Raw genomic sequence first — 15724 nt, 5'->3', positions numbered from 1 at the left:
GGGGCGCGCACGCCCTAGAGAGAAAACCTCCAAAAAAAAAAAAAAAAAAAAAAACAAAAACAGAAAAAAGCAACTGGATCCCACATGGCCAACTACACTGTTCAAGTCCCAGACCCAGGAACATGAGAAACACACCAGATAGCAGGCATATGTACTTGTCTTCCCCTAAACCTGAAAGGAAGGGGAGATGAAGGAGAAGGGATTGTGGCAGGACCATGTCTTATGGGGAATACTTTCTCCTCTTTCTCTCTCTATCTCTTTTTGAAAAGTGTACAACCTCTCTAGTACACAAAAAAATAAAAACTACACACAAATTACATATACACAGTTGTTCATCTTTTCCTGTGCTCATCCATGAACTTATTAAATGGCCATCCATTAACTTATTCCACTATGTCTGGTCAATTATCACAATTTTCTGGTCAATTATCACAATCTTTTGTTTGTGTCCCCACCTTCTATTTCTTCGTCTTTGGTGTTCCCCTCCTCTCAAAAGCCATTGTTCACATCTGTCCTCAAGGCCTCTCTTGTGTGATAAGATGGAGGGAATTGTGGAGATCTTCATGTAGGTTAGAAATGCTGACTGAGGGTCAGAATTAGAGAATGGTGGATCCAGCTGCAGGGGCACAGGTGGTAGGGCACTGCTGCATGATGCTGAAGCTGCATCAAAGGTCCAGGTTCAGATCCTGGACCAGACTAAACAAGCAAGATAGAATAATGCATACCTACACCCTCACTAACTGGGAGACTGAGGCAGGAGGATTGGGGCCTGGTGAGACTCTTGAAAATACCTGTATCTCTCTCTTTTTTCCCTTCTCTCATCAAAGAAGAAAGAAAAATTTGAGAGTGAGTGGATAGAAAAGACAACCTAACTCTTAGCATTTGAGGTGCTGGTGGAACAAGTGTGAAAATGATTTCTAATATGCAGTTATCTAGATAAATCTTGGGCTCAGAAGAGAGAATTTGTGTGACCAAATAAGGACACACCTATAGTTTAAACTGCAGATGTACACAAGATCACTAAAATCAAGTAGAGGAAAACGAGAATTGAACATAGACTGGGTACCCCATAAGTGTTTGCTGTTTATGCTGTCATTAGAGGGAACTTCACTAGTAGTATGTTCGTCAAGACTCCATCTTTTTAGATTGTGAAATGCTTTCATTCCTGGTATTCATTATGGATTCTAGCTCTTCATTTGAAAAGTGATTTTTAAAAGAGGTATTTCTAGAAGCCTTCTCTCGGACAGTCACATAGCAGCTCAATGGATGGAAAACTTCCAAAATAAACGTTTACACTAGACTGTAACCCCATCCATCTTGAGGCTAAGAGAAGAAGTCTGCCTGTTGTAGGAGGGAAATCCAATAAAAGCTGTAACCAGAGAAATGCTGGAAGGACCATGAGCGATCAAAGCTGAAGCATTCATTATCTAAGAGAGAAAACTGAAGCAAAGAGGAGTTCTAAAACCAAACCAAGGTCCCCTGTTTATAGTTGTCATAGCCTGAGCCCGTGTCATCTGAATGACAGATTTAGAGAAAGAAACTTTACAATACTGGACATGCTCCTTGGAGCCAAATGTCAAAACAAAGACTCATCTCACAACCTCAAATGAAAACTTTGGATGTTTTTTGGATGTTTTACTAAAGTTTTTTTTTTTTTTTTTTTCTAACTAAGTTGAAAGAAAATAGGATCAGGTATAATCTAACTGACTTGGTGGTTTTTGTTTGCTTGTTTGTTTGTTTTCTCTTTTTATTCTTTAGTTGTTGTAATGTAGAAAGATACAGCTTGGGATTCACAATAGAAGGCTACTTTTATATCCAAATATTTGGCATTCTACAATTTTTAATATCATATTATACTTGGAGAAAGAAGTATAAGAAGATCGGTAAATGAAATACTACCAATAATGCCAACATTTCTAACAGTAAAAAGGTTCACAGTTTTTGGTCAATGCAATTAGTTGTAAAGTTAAAGTTTTTGCTTGCTTTGTTCTATTTTGTCAAATCATACCAAATAGCTGAATTTTTCTATTTAATTTACTATTTGTTTTGATAATGTATATATCCAATTATTTTTTTCCCTTACATAATTATGGATAAGTGGTGATATCAACAGTCCAAAGAGACTTATTATTACTTTCAAAAGAAGCTTTATTTGTTTATTAATTTAGCAGACATTTATGTCTTGAAGTCTTTGCCAGGCTTTTCAGATTTAAAATGCACACACACACACACACACACACACACACTCACACACATATAGATAGACAGATAGATAGATAGATAGATAGATAGATAGATAGATAGATAGATATGACATCATACCAAACAGTTGCCTTTGGTGAGCTGTAGAAAGAAATTTTTTACTGAGTCATAGCCAGAACGATTCTGGCGGCTTAGACCACAACATGAAAGAATCTGATAAATATTCCACAGAGAAAAAAAGACATGATTCCCTTGTCATTTCCCTTGTCAATTCCATTTGTATAGTCAGTAGGAATCCCATCTCTTGACATTCTTACAAATCTTCAAACTAATCCACTATTGCAGAATTAGAGAAAGCTTTACTGTTCAACATAAATATAAAACAATATTTTTATAACTCACATAGCTTTTATTTAGAGAGCCTCCTCATTCCGCATATGACATATGCAAAAATACCCTTTCTTCTGAAAAATCAGAAAACAATCTAAGCCAGACAAAAGTTTTTATTCTTGCCTTTTATCTAAAAATGATCAGGAGACTGTAATGGGATAGAACAGTATTAGAGGCGGGCTTGGTAGGGCAGAGCCACCCTTGAAGAAAATCTTGACCCACTGTCCTTCCCATACTCAACATAATTATTTGGCTTACAGAATTCTGGATTTGTGGGATCAGCTGCTGGCATAATGGCTATGTCTCTGAATTCCCAAGTAGTTGGCTGTGGTTTGAGTCCCAGATCCAGTGGCTTAAAATCACGCCAGGTACATGTGTGTGCGTGCCCAAGATCCCAAGAGGAGAATGGAGGAGAAGGGATTGCAACATGGCCATCCCTCTGGAGGGTGATTTCTCACTTTCTGTCTCTCTGTCTCTCTCTGTCTTTCTGGAGAGCACACACACCCTATAGCAAAAACCTCTCAAAAAAAAAAAAAAAAGAATTCTGGATTTGTATCATAAGAATATTTCTGGAACTAGTGTTAACTCTTTCAGGAAATTCAGAGTATAAACATCTCTAAAGGTGGAGGCAATGTACAATAGTGTGGTGAACATGACTGAAGCTAAAATGCCCAGGTTTACATTCATCTTTGAATCTTAGTTTTCTCATTTTAAAAACAGTCGAGGGAACCAGCAGTTAGCGTAATGGCTATGTCGCTGGACTCCCATGTAGTCAACCGCGGTTCACGTCCAGGACCCGGTGGCTTAAAACTCACGCCGGGCGCGTGTGCGTGCGTGCTCAAGATCCTGAGAGGAGAATGGAGGAGAAGGGATTGCAGCGTGACCATCCCCCCTGGGGGGTGATTTCTCGCTTTCTGTCTCTCTGTCTCTCTCTGTCTGTCTGGCAAGCGCACGCGCCCTATAACGAAAACCTCTCCAAAAAAAAAAAATAAAATAAATAAATAAAAAATAAATAAATAAAAAAAATAGTCGACATAATCCCATGTAGCGTAGTTATGAGAATAAGTAGGTAATCAAGTAAAGTGCCACAAATACCAGTGTTTCTCAGTTGTGCATGATTTTGCCTTCCCAGAGGACAGCTGGCAAAGTCTAGTGACATTTTTGGTTAGCACAACTACAGAGGGAGTGTACTGGAATCTAACATGTTGAGACCAGAGCTGCTGCGGGACAGACAGGCCTCTCAACAAAGTATTATCCAGCCCCAACACTGAAAGTGTGGAGACTGAGAAACCCTGGCCTCTAGCAGGTAGGCAGAAATAGTGGTTATCAGTATCTGTAATATTTTAATATTAGAGTCTATGTAAAACAAAAACATTATAAGGAAGGAATAGGTTATTTCTCTACCCCTTATCAGGAATCAACTCCAGATTTCCCTTAGATATAAATAATAAACTCTGCAGCTTCAGAACTGTTCTCAATAGCTCTAGTGACATTCACCATAGTGTATAGGCTGAAACATAGGTTCTTATTTCTAGGAATGAGAAGAGGAATTTTCCTGTCAATTTTCTATGTCAGATAGCAAACCCTTGATAAATAAGATAACTAAAACGTAAGACAGGGACCAGTTCTGTTACATAGCCATCGCATATCAGACTGCAGAGCTGGAAGCCACATGCTAACTGTGGTTCTGGTCCCCAGCCTGATAGAGGACTGGAAAAATGTGCCCAGACATGTGGCCGGAATCCTGTGGAATTTCTTTCTCTCTCCCTCTCTCTCATGTGGGCTCACATGCTCTGTCACAAATTTTCAAAATATGTAAGTCAGGTATAGGCTAAAAAGAGCATGTAAAATAGTTTATTGAGTTTACTTTTCTAATATGTTCTGCCTTGGATATCTGCTATGATAATCTGGTATTTCCTTCCCACACCCTCCTACCTGCATTTTATACACAGAGATTCTTCCAAGTTCGGGGCCTTCTCATAGCCCCCTTTTCAGAGCAGTTAGGATTTTGGTCAGGGAGACATTGCACACCCTGTAAAATAATTCTGAAACTTACAGACCGTTGAACATCTTAAATTTTTATTTCTATGTTTTCCTATGAACATATTATTTCTCTGTGTTTTCTTTTATGGAATTGTCCCATGATGTTCCTCTATAGGAATTTTTTCCATGCTAACTTTGAAAAATCACATAGTAGTTGGAATGCATCACATTTGGACTATCTTTTGACATACCAATAAAATTTTTTTCTTTAGCTCAGTTCATTAAATTAGATTCTGACATTTTCTGAGAAGACTTATATTAAATCAAATCTAGTTTCTCACACATCGTTTTCATATAATGCTTTAGATTTGACATCCTCATGTAGAAGTTTCCTTTTTCATTTCATCACATGAAAATTTCATTTTTTTGTATTTTTAAACAATTACTAATTTTATTTTATTTTTTATTATTACTTTTTAATTTGACTAGAGAGAGAGAGAAAGGGAAAGTGAGAAACCAAGCTGCTAGGTCTGGGACTCTAACAGTGGTCAGCCATGTGGGAATCTAGCACCTTAAGCACTATGGCACCTGCCAGCTCCACACAACAATTTTGAACATCATATTTTTTACAATTTCTTTCCCGATTGCTTCAACCACCTATGAGACCGTTCATCCTTGCTGCATTGCAGTAACCATTGTACCTCATAGACATCTTTAATACTGCTCACGTAAGTTCTTCTGATATTACTCTTTTGTACTCAGGTTTTTGTTGTTGTTGTTGTTTTTAATTTTCTACAGGGCACATATACTCACCAGAGAAAGAGACGGACAGGGAGGGAATGAAGAAAGTGAGAAAGTATTTTCCTGGGGTATTGGGGGGAGGGGTCATGCCACAATCCCTCTTCTCCATTCTCCTTTCAGGATTTTTGGCACACATGCACATGTGTCCAGTGTGTTATTCAAACCCCCAGACCTGGAATTTGAACCATGCATTCGGCCATGTAGGTTCCAGTTGCCTTAACCACCACACTACCTTGTTATCTGTATTTACTAGATTTAAGACAGTAGTTGTTATATTAATCTTTGTACTTCGACCAAGAGTTTAACACAGTGCAAATATACTGGAAGCCCCCAATACATGTTGGTTAAATGACTGAAGACTGACACATGTTCAATCAAATTTCATATAAACATTGTTGATTCCCAAAGAGAAACTCGTTTACGTATTCTTATCAATGTAATTTTGATCATTTCTGTTTAACGTTAGAAACAACATGAACGTGTCCCAGGTGGAACTTTTGTGTAAAGAGTAACTAATCTTATAGTGAATCTAAGTTTTTGTGCCACAGGGACAATTCCAGATATAAATATTATTACAGGTTCATGTCCATCTCGAGCCCCTTAAAACTAATGAATAGGATACAACATGATAAGTGTGAAATGAAGTGAAATGAAATGAAGTTAAGCAAACTCTTCATTGTAAATAAAGTCACCACCTGATGCAGTTCATTTATTACATAGATCCATACCAAATGACAGGTATGGAGACCGGCAGATGGCATAGCAGTTACATCACTGCACTCTCACATGGCCACCTGTGGTTCAAGTCTCAGACCCAGTGGCTTCAAAATTATGCCGGACGCATGTATACATGCATGCCCAAGATCCCAAGAGGAACATGGAGGAGAAGAGATTGTGGAGTAGTCATCCTCAAATACCAAATATTTAGTGTCATACTGTGTTGCCAAAATACAATATTCAAGATTTCAAGATGACTAAAATACATGCCATTTATTCAAAATGAGAAAGAATTTCAAGCTTGCCTTTAACCCAACAAGTATTTACTGAATATCTACTATATGCAGACATTATTCTAGCTAGTGGGGACATAGCAGGGACTACACTCTTTGTCCTTACAGCTAACACTCAATCCATATTTTCAACTGGAGGAATAGTAGTTTGCCTCCTAAATGCATTAATAAATATATTGGTTGCATTTTTATGATATATTGAATTATTTGATGATCTGAATTTCATATGAAAGAACTGACTTACTTAGTAAGGAAAGAATGCGTGAATTCTTTCTGTATTCATTCCAAATAGGCAGAATTGTTTAAACACTGTTTTCTAGAATACTTCAATGATGGCTGGGCAAATTCTCAATTAAGATGATTTTCTACTCTATTTTCTAAATTACTATTTTACTTCCATATAATCAGTGTTCATTGTCTTTTAGAGATATAGCCAATAGTTTTATGTAGCTAAAAAATTAAGTGCAGTGTTTAAGTTTTTATCCTTTATTTTAGGGGGGAAAAAACATGGAAAATTTGTCTGAGGAGAGGAAAAAATAAGCAGAAAAAAAAAATCACCACACCCCTTACCTCTGGTCATTAGTGTAAATCCAGTTGTCTGTACATTATGGGGAATTAGTCACTTTTTACAAAGAGCTTTTAATTGCTTAATCTCAGTAATGTGGGCAATGGCATACGTGTTTTATTTTAGGGTCTATCTAGCCCACTCAGAAAATGTAATGGACCTAATTTTCATTTAGTATAGGTCTGTGCAGTTCCTAAAACATCTAAATGGCTATTAATTTAATCAGGTAATTTAACTATAGCTCTAGAAAAGGCCACCAGCTAGTTGTCACGCAATGATTATGAGGATGACATTTCTATCCCATGATGCCAGAGGCAGACTTTGATACATCATTTTCTTTTTGAAGGTTAAACTCAGATAACCTGCCTTTGGCATTTAATTAGCTACATATTAAACACTCTTTTAATAATAAAATGATTAAAAATTTTATTGCTTCTCAAATGAGGCCCTTTTAGATAGATTTAATGACTTGGTTAGAGCTCTGTAGTTTGTGAACCAAACCTTACTTAGGCCAGTATGTAGTAATGATATGCTTTACAGCTTGCAAAATCTGTATTTTATTCAAATGATGGCCATAATCATTTTGGATAAAACTTATAATGCTTTCTTCTGTATTTTTAAGTCTAACTGTTAAATGTCATTGGAAAGTAACCAGAAGCCCATTGATTCAAAATTTCCAGAAATGATCAAGTTCAAGCTTAATAAAGAGATGAAGTCTGTTTAATGTGCTGAATCTTATATACTAATTGTTTACCTTTTGTAAAATCATTTGTCACCATGGAATACCTGCAGAAAGATAAAAAAATAGAACTATTGTAGAAATGGTAGGGATGCGTGAGTGGAATACAAATCCCTATCTGTATTTTCACTCGATATTAGCTCCTCAGTGAACAGATCATTAAGTCATTAAGAGATCATTCAATGTTTATATTTAGCATGAATTGAGAGGGAGAGGAGGATGTTAAAATATCTTTATAGTATTCTTGAAGGAACAGAAAGTCTTCAGTCAAGAACATGGTGTAACTATAGTCTGAATAAAAGTGGTTATGGAAGGAGAGTGGGAAATGGAGTAGGGTGAGAAGGAGGGAATCAAGGGGAAGAAGAAAGAAGCAAAACATTTAAGGGACCAGTAATGGAAAGAAATCTGTCGATTATAAGGTATACAGTAATGTCTTTGACTGGATCAATACACAGTGTATTCATGATGGGAATATTTATTTGGTATGCTGTAATGATACACAGTGATTAAATGCAAAAAATACATGCATTTATTTCTGAAAGTTTTAACTAAATGTTAAATTTATTTTACTATTTATATGTGCACAGGTTGTAAGTGCTCAGTTCAATGAAATTTGACAAAAGTATACATCTGTGTAACCACTGCCTCTATCAAGCTTTTTTTACATTAATTAATTAATTTACTTATATACATTCAATCACATTGTTTAGTTTACAAAGTGAACATTTCAATATGTGAACATTTCTCCCCAGTCCAGTTGATCAAAATTTCTTCAACAGATAACACCACACCTCCCCATCCCATCAGTGCTCTTCCTCTGTATCCCTCCTCCAAATGTCCTTCCCTAGGCCCCACTCCTCCACACACACCACATCTGGCATTCACACCCATCTCTTGTGTTTGTAAATCTTTTAGTCAATCAAGCTTTAGAATAACTCAATGATCCCTGATGTTTGCTCATGCTTTTCTAGTTAGCCCATCCCACTACTGTCCGACTCTCAAATTCTGCCACCATAATTTAGTTTTCCTTACTTTAGAACATTGTATAGATGTAATAATATAATATTTGATTCTTTTGCTTATCACATCATTTTTGAGATTTATTCAAGTTTTTGCTGATTAGCAGAAGTGTGTTCCTTATCATGGCTAGACAGTAGCCCATTGTGTCAATGTACCACAAATGTTTATCTCTGCATTTGTTGATGGATGTTTGGGTTGTTTCCGGTTGTTTACTATTAGTCATAAAACTGTGGACATATTTTTCACTGTTCTTTTTTTTTTTGGAGAGATTTTCACTGTAGGGCGCGTGCGCTTGCCAGACAGACAGAGAGAGAAATAGAGACAGAAAGCGAGAAATCACCCCCCAGGGGGGATGGTCACGCTGCAATCCCTTCTCCTCCATTCTCCTCTCAGGATCTTGGGCACGCACGCACACGCGCCCGGCGTGAGTTTTAAGCCACCAGGTCCGGGACACGAACCGCGGTTGACTACGTGGGAGTCCAGCGACATAGCCATTACGCTAACTGCTGGTTCCCTTCACTGTTCTTTTGAGCATATATTTTCATTACCATGGAGCAAATATCGAAGATGTGAAATTATTGAATCATTATAACAGTTGTGTGATGAACTTTAGGAGAAAGTGCAATACTTTCACTTTTGATGTAGTTATCAACCAACCTGCGTCTACTTTTTTAACGTGGCAAGACAAAAGGATTCAATGAATAACATTCATTGCAACAAGTGAGGCAAAGTGAGGAGCTAATATTAACCGAAAATACGGATGGGGATTTGCACTCCATTCACACTTCAATATCATTTCTACAACTCTTAAAATTTTTAATCTTTATGCAGGTATTCAATGGTGTCAAATGATTTTACAAAGGACAAACAATATATACGATTCAGCACATTGAAGAGACTTCAAAGTCTCTTTATTAAATTTGAACTTGTATGAGAATATGATGGTGATTTTCTATTTAGTTGTTTCATGAACAGATTCCCTTTTCATTCCATTTAACAGATTATTGCTTATATTCAAAGTTTAGGGCAATGTGGGTCTCGTTTTTGGTATTTTTGTTGTCTGAGAAAATTCATAAATATGCAAATCATTAATCAAATTAAGATGAATATTAAAGAAGCCACCTATTACTTCATAAAATGTATATTCATTTGTACATTAATAAAGGTTATAAATAATCAAGCTTTGGAAATCCAATCATTTTGGTCATTAGGATCTATAGTAAGCAACAAGTTACCAAATAATATAAGAAAATATTTTTCTCCCTTTTAGAATTCAAGAGAGCTGGCCCAAATTCCAAATCTAGGTTCCTCTTTAAGTTCTTCAGTGCAGTTGATTGAAATTGTGTGACTTCCCAGGAAAAGATGTTTTTTTTTCCCTCTAGAATTATTATTTTACACCTCCTCAGATGTGTAAGCTTGGGTTCCTCACATCCATGAGTCTAGGGAGAGTACTTTCCCAAAATAACTGACTTGTTAGTATTTTAGTCATTCCATTCAAATTTTTTGCTACTTTCCTTCTCAATAAATTATACATTAGCATTTCTCAGGTCAAGAAAGATCTTTAAAAAGAGATAGTCAATAGATAAATATACATTTTTATTTTGAAAGTTAGTATTTTTGTCTTATTAAAGCATAAGTCTTTAAACAAAAACCTTAGAAAATAAAAATATGGAAACAGAAAAATTGCCTGGGATTCTACTGTTTGTAGCCATTTTTAATATCACAACAAAGATTCTTTCAGATTTTTTGCATAATATATACTTTTTAAAAATAGTAATCTCTGTTGGGCAGCTGTGGGAAGCCACGGCCTTCATCCTGCTCACTGCTGCGGGTGGCTCTACTCTGTGTCATTGCCATGATGGTCCTTCACAAGGAGCACTTCAAGAACATTGGCTGGGGAATAGCTCAGGGAATTGGTGGATTTGGAGAAGAGCCAGGAATTTAAATTTCAGCTAATGAACCTCATTTGGTCTGTAAGAGCTATGATGAGAGTTCCATTGATAATAGTAAACTCAATTGCAGTTGTATTACTTTTATTATTTGGGTGAAGATCCATGGGAGAAGTGCGGACTTAGGAGAAGAGATGTCAGTAGAAGTCATTACTTCATTGGTTACTGGGAATATTCATAGTTTAGTAGGCCAACCTCGCACTTGCCAAAAATGTAAGGCTGACAATAAAAAGTTTCTATTTATCTAAAAAAAAAAAATGTAATCTGTTTTCTTCACCAAGAAAAATATAAAAAAGTCTTTACAGTCAATACATCTAATGCCCTGTTATATTATCATTTATATAACCAATCCCATATTGTTGGTGATTTATGTTTACAATTTTATGTTCTTATACACAGTGATACTGTGACCTTGTGAAAAGAAATTCAGGGCCAGCTCCATGGCCTGGTGGTTGAGGCAATTGGATCCCATGTGGCCAACTACATGATTCAAGTCCTAGACCCAATGATTTGGGAAACACACACACACTGTGTGTGTGTGTGTGTGTGTGTGTGTGTGTGTGTGTGTCCAAAATCCCAAAGGAGGGAGAAAGGGAGAACGGATTGTGTCGTGACCGTTTTCTATGGGAGATGCTTTTCTTCTCCCTCTCTTCCTGGTGAGCGAGTACGTGCTTCAGGAAAAAAAAAAAGAAAAAAAAAGGAATAAAGAAATGCATTTTAGTCTGGCTCCATCAGCTGAGAGTTAAATCCTAGTGGCATAGAAACTTTATCTTCACATGAACTATAGTTAAGTTTCTCAGGAGAAACTAAACTATTCTATTCAGAATTGTTCCAGATTCTGGCATTACTTTATTTTGACTTTACTTTTCATGTATGATTTACTACCTTTTATTTTATTTTTTCCTTTATGATGCCCAATTGTTGAAGAGAGACAGAGGGAAAGTAAGAAATCATTCCCTCCATGGGAAATGGCCACATTGCAATCCTTTCTCCTTCTCTCAGGATTTTGAGCAGGCATACATGCACACATGCCTGGTGTGGTTTTCAAAGCCACTGGGTGCAGGAATCAATCCATGAAGTCAGCATGTGGGATCCACCCTAACCTCCACACCAGGGGCCGGCCCCCAGATTTGCTGCCCTTTTGTGATGACTTAGAGCTGCATTGTCAAAGCAGTAGCCACATGTGGCCATGGAGTGCCGAAACAGAGCTAGTTAGAATTAAGACCCAGTACAGGGACCAGCAGATGGTGTAATGGTCACGTCACTGGACTCCCATGTAGTCGACCACGGTTTGAGTCTTGGATCTAATGGTGGGCACGAATGTGTGCATGTGAGTGCCCAAGATCCTGAGAAAATGGAGAAGAAGGGATTGCAGCGTGGCTATCCCCCATGGGGAGTGATTTCTGACTTTCTGTCTGTCTTTCTCTGTCTCTCCGGTAAGCACACATGTCCTATAGCAAAAAAAAAATCCTTCTTATAAAAAAGCACTCAGCATAACAAACATAGAATGCTTTATTAATAGTATATATTGATTACAATTAGAAATGATAATATTTTGGACATAGGCACTAAATGTAATATTAAAATGAAGTTTATCTGCTTCTTTTTACTTTCTTTCATGTGGCTGCTGAAAAATTTTATATGTCATATGTGGCTCCCATTTATTTCTGTTGGTCATTGTTCATCTAGGTATATTACCCTGCTATACGTGATATTTAATGAGTATTGCTACATGCTAATTACAGTGTTTCTTGATTATGAACCAAGATTAGTTTCAATAGGTGACTAATCCACAAAGCCCCCTACACTTGAACTCTGATGAGTGAGGCAGAAAATCTTAAATTATCTGAAGCACCTAAGCCCCATAGGTGGCAGAAGACCAATTTTCTTCAGCAACACCATAGACTCTCTCCATGCTGAAGTTCTGAATGGTCAAAACAGATAGTTTTTGCCAGTTTTTACAAGGGCAGGGTAAGGGTAAATAGAGAAAGTGGGTACTGTTTTATTCTAGGTTCTTTCTCATTCAAAATCTTGGAAATCACTTCGCATATGTATAATTTGTATTTCTCTTTATGCAATCTCAACAAAGAAGGTGAGGATAAACTCAAGTAAAGAATAAGCTACCCTGAGGCAAGTAGAGACTTGAAGTAGAAGTCCATGTGAATTTTTTTTTCCTGTAGTGTCTATAAATTTATAATGTAGTAGGTAATTGGGGCATATGTCCTTCCCCCCAAAAAAAGTTAAATAGACAAGAATATAACAAAGTTTATAGACAAAAGATTGAATGATTGACACTGGGGATATGAGTAGATGTATTCGTACAGTGGTCACATTTGCATGCTACCAAAGGCAGACATACATGTTTCCTGAACAGAGCAAATAAGGTTCGCTGGTTTCTAGGAATATTTTCATCTACCTTGGGAGTATCTAGAGCCTGGGCTTCATCAATAACTTCTAAAAGGAGGGTGTACTTGCAAGAGACACAGAAAAAAAAAAAGGAAGAAAATAATTGTATCCTATTTTCAATAGGGCTAGAGCTTTAATTTCCTATTCTATGTATGAGATGATGTATCAAATGAGAGCTCATCTCAAACAATTGTCAATAGAAATCTCTATTTGCTTAGCCTTCTTTTCATAAATATGATCCTTACTGAAAACATCAAACTTAATCTTAGATTGCATATTTTTGGCCTACCAGACAGGGTTTGTACCTCTCCAAATAAGCTCTATCAATTCATTTTAATCAAGCTATGTCTTCATAACACCAAACAACTCACTGATGTGTGAAAAGACTAGTTAATCAATAAGTTGCTTGTTCCATGTAAACCTAACTAACTAATGTGTTCAAGTAATGAATTGGACAGTGCAGTTATTTGATAAAAAGATGTTTCTAACCCTAGGTGAGATGGAGTCCCAAGAACTATTCTTATTGAAGAAATGCTTATGAAAACAATTGAATTCCTGAACTATTATATCCACCACTCTGCATATCCTTATCAATCATAGCTTATACTCATAGACTTTAATTGTTAGAGACTTCCACTACACAGAGGGAATATGGTATGGTACTTAAGAACACAGACAATCAGGAGCAACCAGGTGATATGGTAGCTAAAGGTGCTTGACTCCCACATGGCCAACAATAGTTCAAGTCCTGGACTTGGTGGCTTGCTTTCTCACTTTCCCTTTCTCTCTGTCTATCTCTGATCAAACTGAAAAACAGTAATAAAATTAAAATTTTTAACAAAAACAAAGACGCTTCAGTTATCTGCACCCTGTTACCTACCACAACATGACATGTAGTCCTCATTCCATTCTTGTTTTCTCATCTTTAAAACGGGATAATAATAGCATTTAACTAAGGAGCTGTTCTGGGAATTAGGGTTTTAAAAAGTGCCTTGAAAAGTGCTCAGCATATATTGTTTCTTACATGTTATATTTGCAATGAGAAAGTCTCAATAAGTCAGAGGAAGTTAAAGATATATCAGTTTGGAAAGACTTTTACTATTAGACAAAACACCTGGATTTCTATAACTTCTGATAGTCTTAGCTGTTAAGAATTTTAGCTAATTCTCTACTATCTTTCCTCACCCTGCTAAAACTTCATTCTATCTTTTCTTGATGTGAAATGATTTTGAAACAGGAATCTAGATCATAGTGCCCTGATCTGTCTTGCAGTCTTGCAACTACACACTTTTCTTTTATGTGGAATTATTTTGAAATGAATTGTGCAAACTAACCATCTACTGGTGTCTATTTCTTCAACCCAAGACTTCTGTGTGTGTGTGTGTGTGTGTGTGTGTGTGCGTGTGCACACCTGTGCTTCCTTTTATTTATTTATTTATTTATTTATTTATTTATTTATTTATTTATTTATTTTCTTTCTTTCTTTTTTGTACATTTAATCCATGTACCTCTTCACAGCATACAAAGTGAATTTTCCCAGCATGAATACACTGCATCTTAGCCCGGTCCAAGATATCACCAAACACATTATCATCAAAGATTGACCATCTATTACTAGGACAGAAAACAAGCCTTTATAAATTCAAAAGTATAGAAAATACATCCAGCATTTTTCCAACCACAGTGGAATTAAACTTGAAAGGAACTGCAGAAAAACATCTTGAAGATACACAAACACCTGGAAACAGAACAACCTACTCCTAAATGACCTCACAGTCACTGAAGAAATTAAAACTGAAATCAAAAGATTCACTGAAACCAATGGTAATGAGCACATGAGTTTTCATAACCTATGGAACGGAGCAAAAACAGTCACAAGAGAGAAGTTCACAGCAACTAGTGCTCACAAGAAAAAATTGACAGGTGGCAAATAGGTAACCTATCAACCCAAGATTTTTAACTCAATTCATGGAGACTTATCTTGGAGAAGAATGTTTCATAGCTCTGGGAGGTCCATATAGCAGAAGTTAAGCACATCAATTTAGGCACCAGATTTATAGGACCTTAGGCATGCCACCTAACTTTTTTGGACTTCAGGCTCTTCCTCTGAAAAGTGGGAATCATATCAGCCCCTATGTCATGGGATTGTTGTAATAATTAGATGAGTTAAATGAGTATAAAGCTGTAAGTCTAGTGCCTGACCCAAGGCAAGTCCTCAGTAAGCATGTTACCAGTGCTGTGGCTCCAGAGTTCATTCTGTGAATTCCTGAGAGCTTTTTGTTGAACTGTATTGGCCTCTTATTTCTGGTTTTCTCTCCAAAGAATTCTTAGAAAGCCCTCGTGATTTAGTCAGACTTGAAGAAGAGATTTAATATGAAAAGATAAGCCTGTGATTAGGCTGGCCCTGCAGGTCACTTGCTTATTCCTCAGGGTATGGGTTGTTTAGTAGGTCATGTAGCATCTTCTCCAATCTTCCCCGGCTCGGATAAAATTGCTTCAAAATACCAGCATCTCTCACCTTCAGAATAGTTTCTATCAGCCTATGAGGTATAAACTGGCTTTGGAAAATGTTTTTTATTCAAGTCGATGGGAAGGAAAAAAGCAGACTTGATTTCTTCGCAGTATCTGCAGTATAGCTTCTGGAGATGAGGGCAGGGGA

At 36.8% G+C, this 15724-nt stretch overlaps 1 pseudogene; it reads left to right on the top strand.

Moving 5' to 3' along the window:
* Window positions 1–10758, top strand: part of LOC102469906 (immediate early response 3-interacting protein 1 pseudogene) — a 12222-nt pseudogene extending 1464 nt beyond the window's left edge.
* Window positions 10759–15724: the final 4966 nt, after the last annotated feature.

The sequence above is a fragment of the Tupaia chinensis genome, unplaced genomic scaffold (assembly GCF_000334495.1).
Source record: "Tupaia chinensis unplaced genomic scaffold, TupChi_1.0 Scaffold000026_1, whole genome shotgun sequence".
Lineage (NCBI taxonomy): Eukaryota > Metazoa > Chordata > Mammalia > Scandentia > Tupaiidae > Tupaia > Tupaia belangeri.
This window is presented reverse-complemented; position numbering and strand designations above follow the sequence as displayed.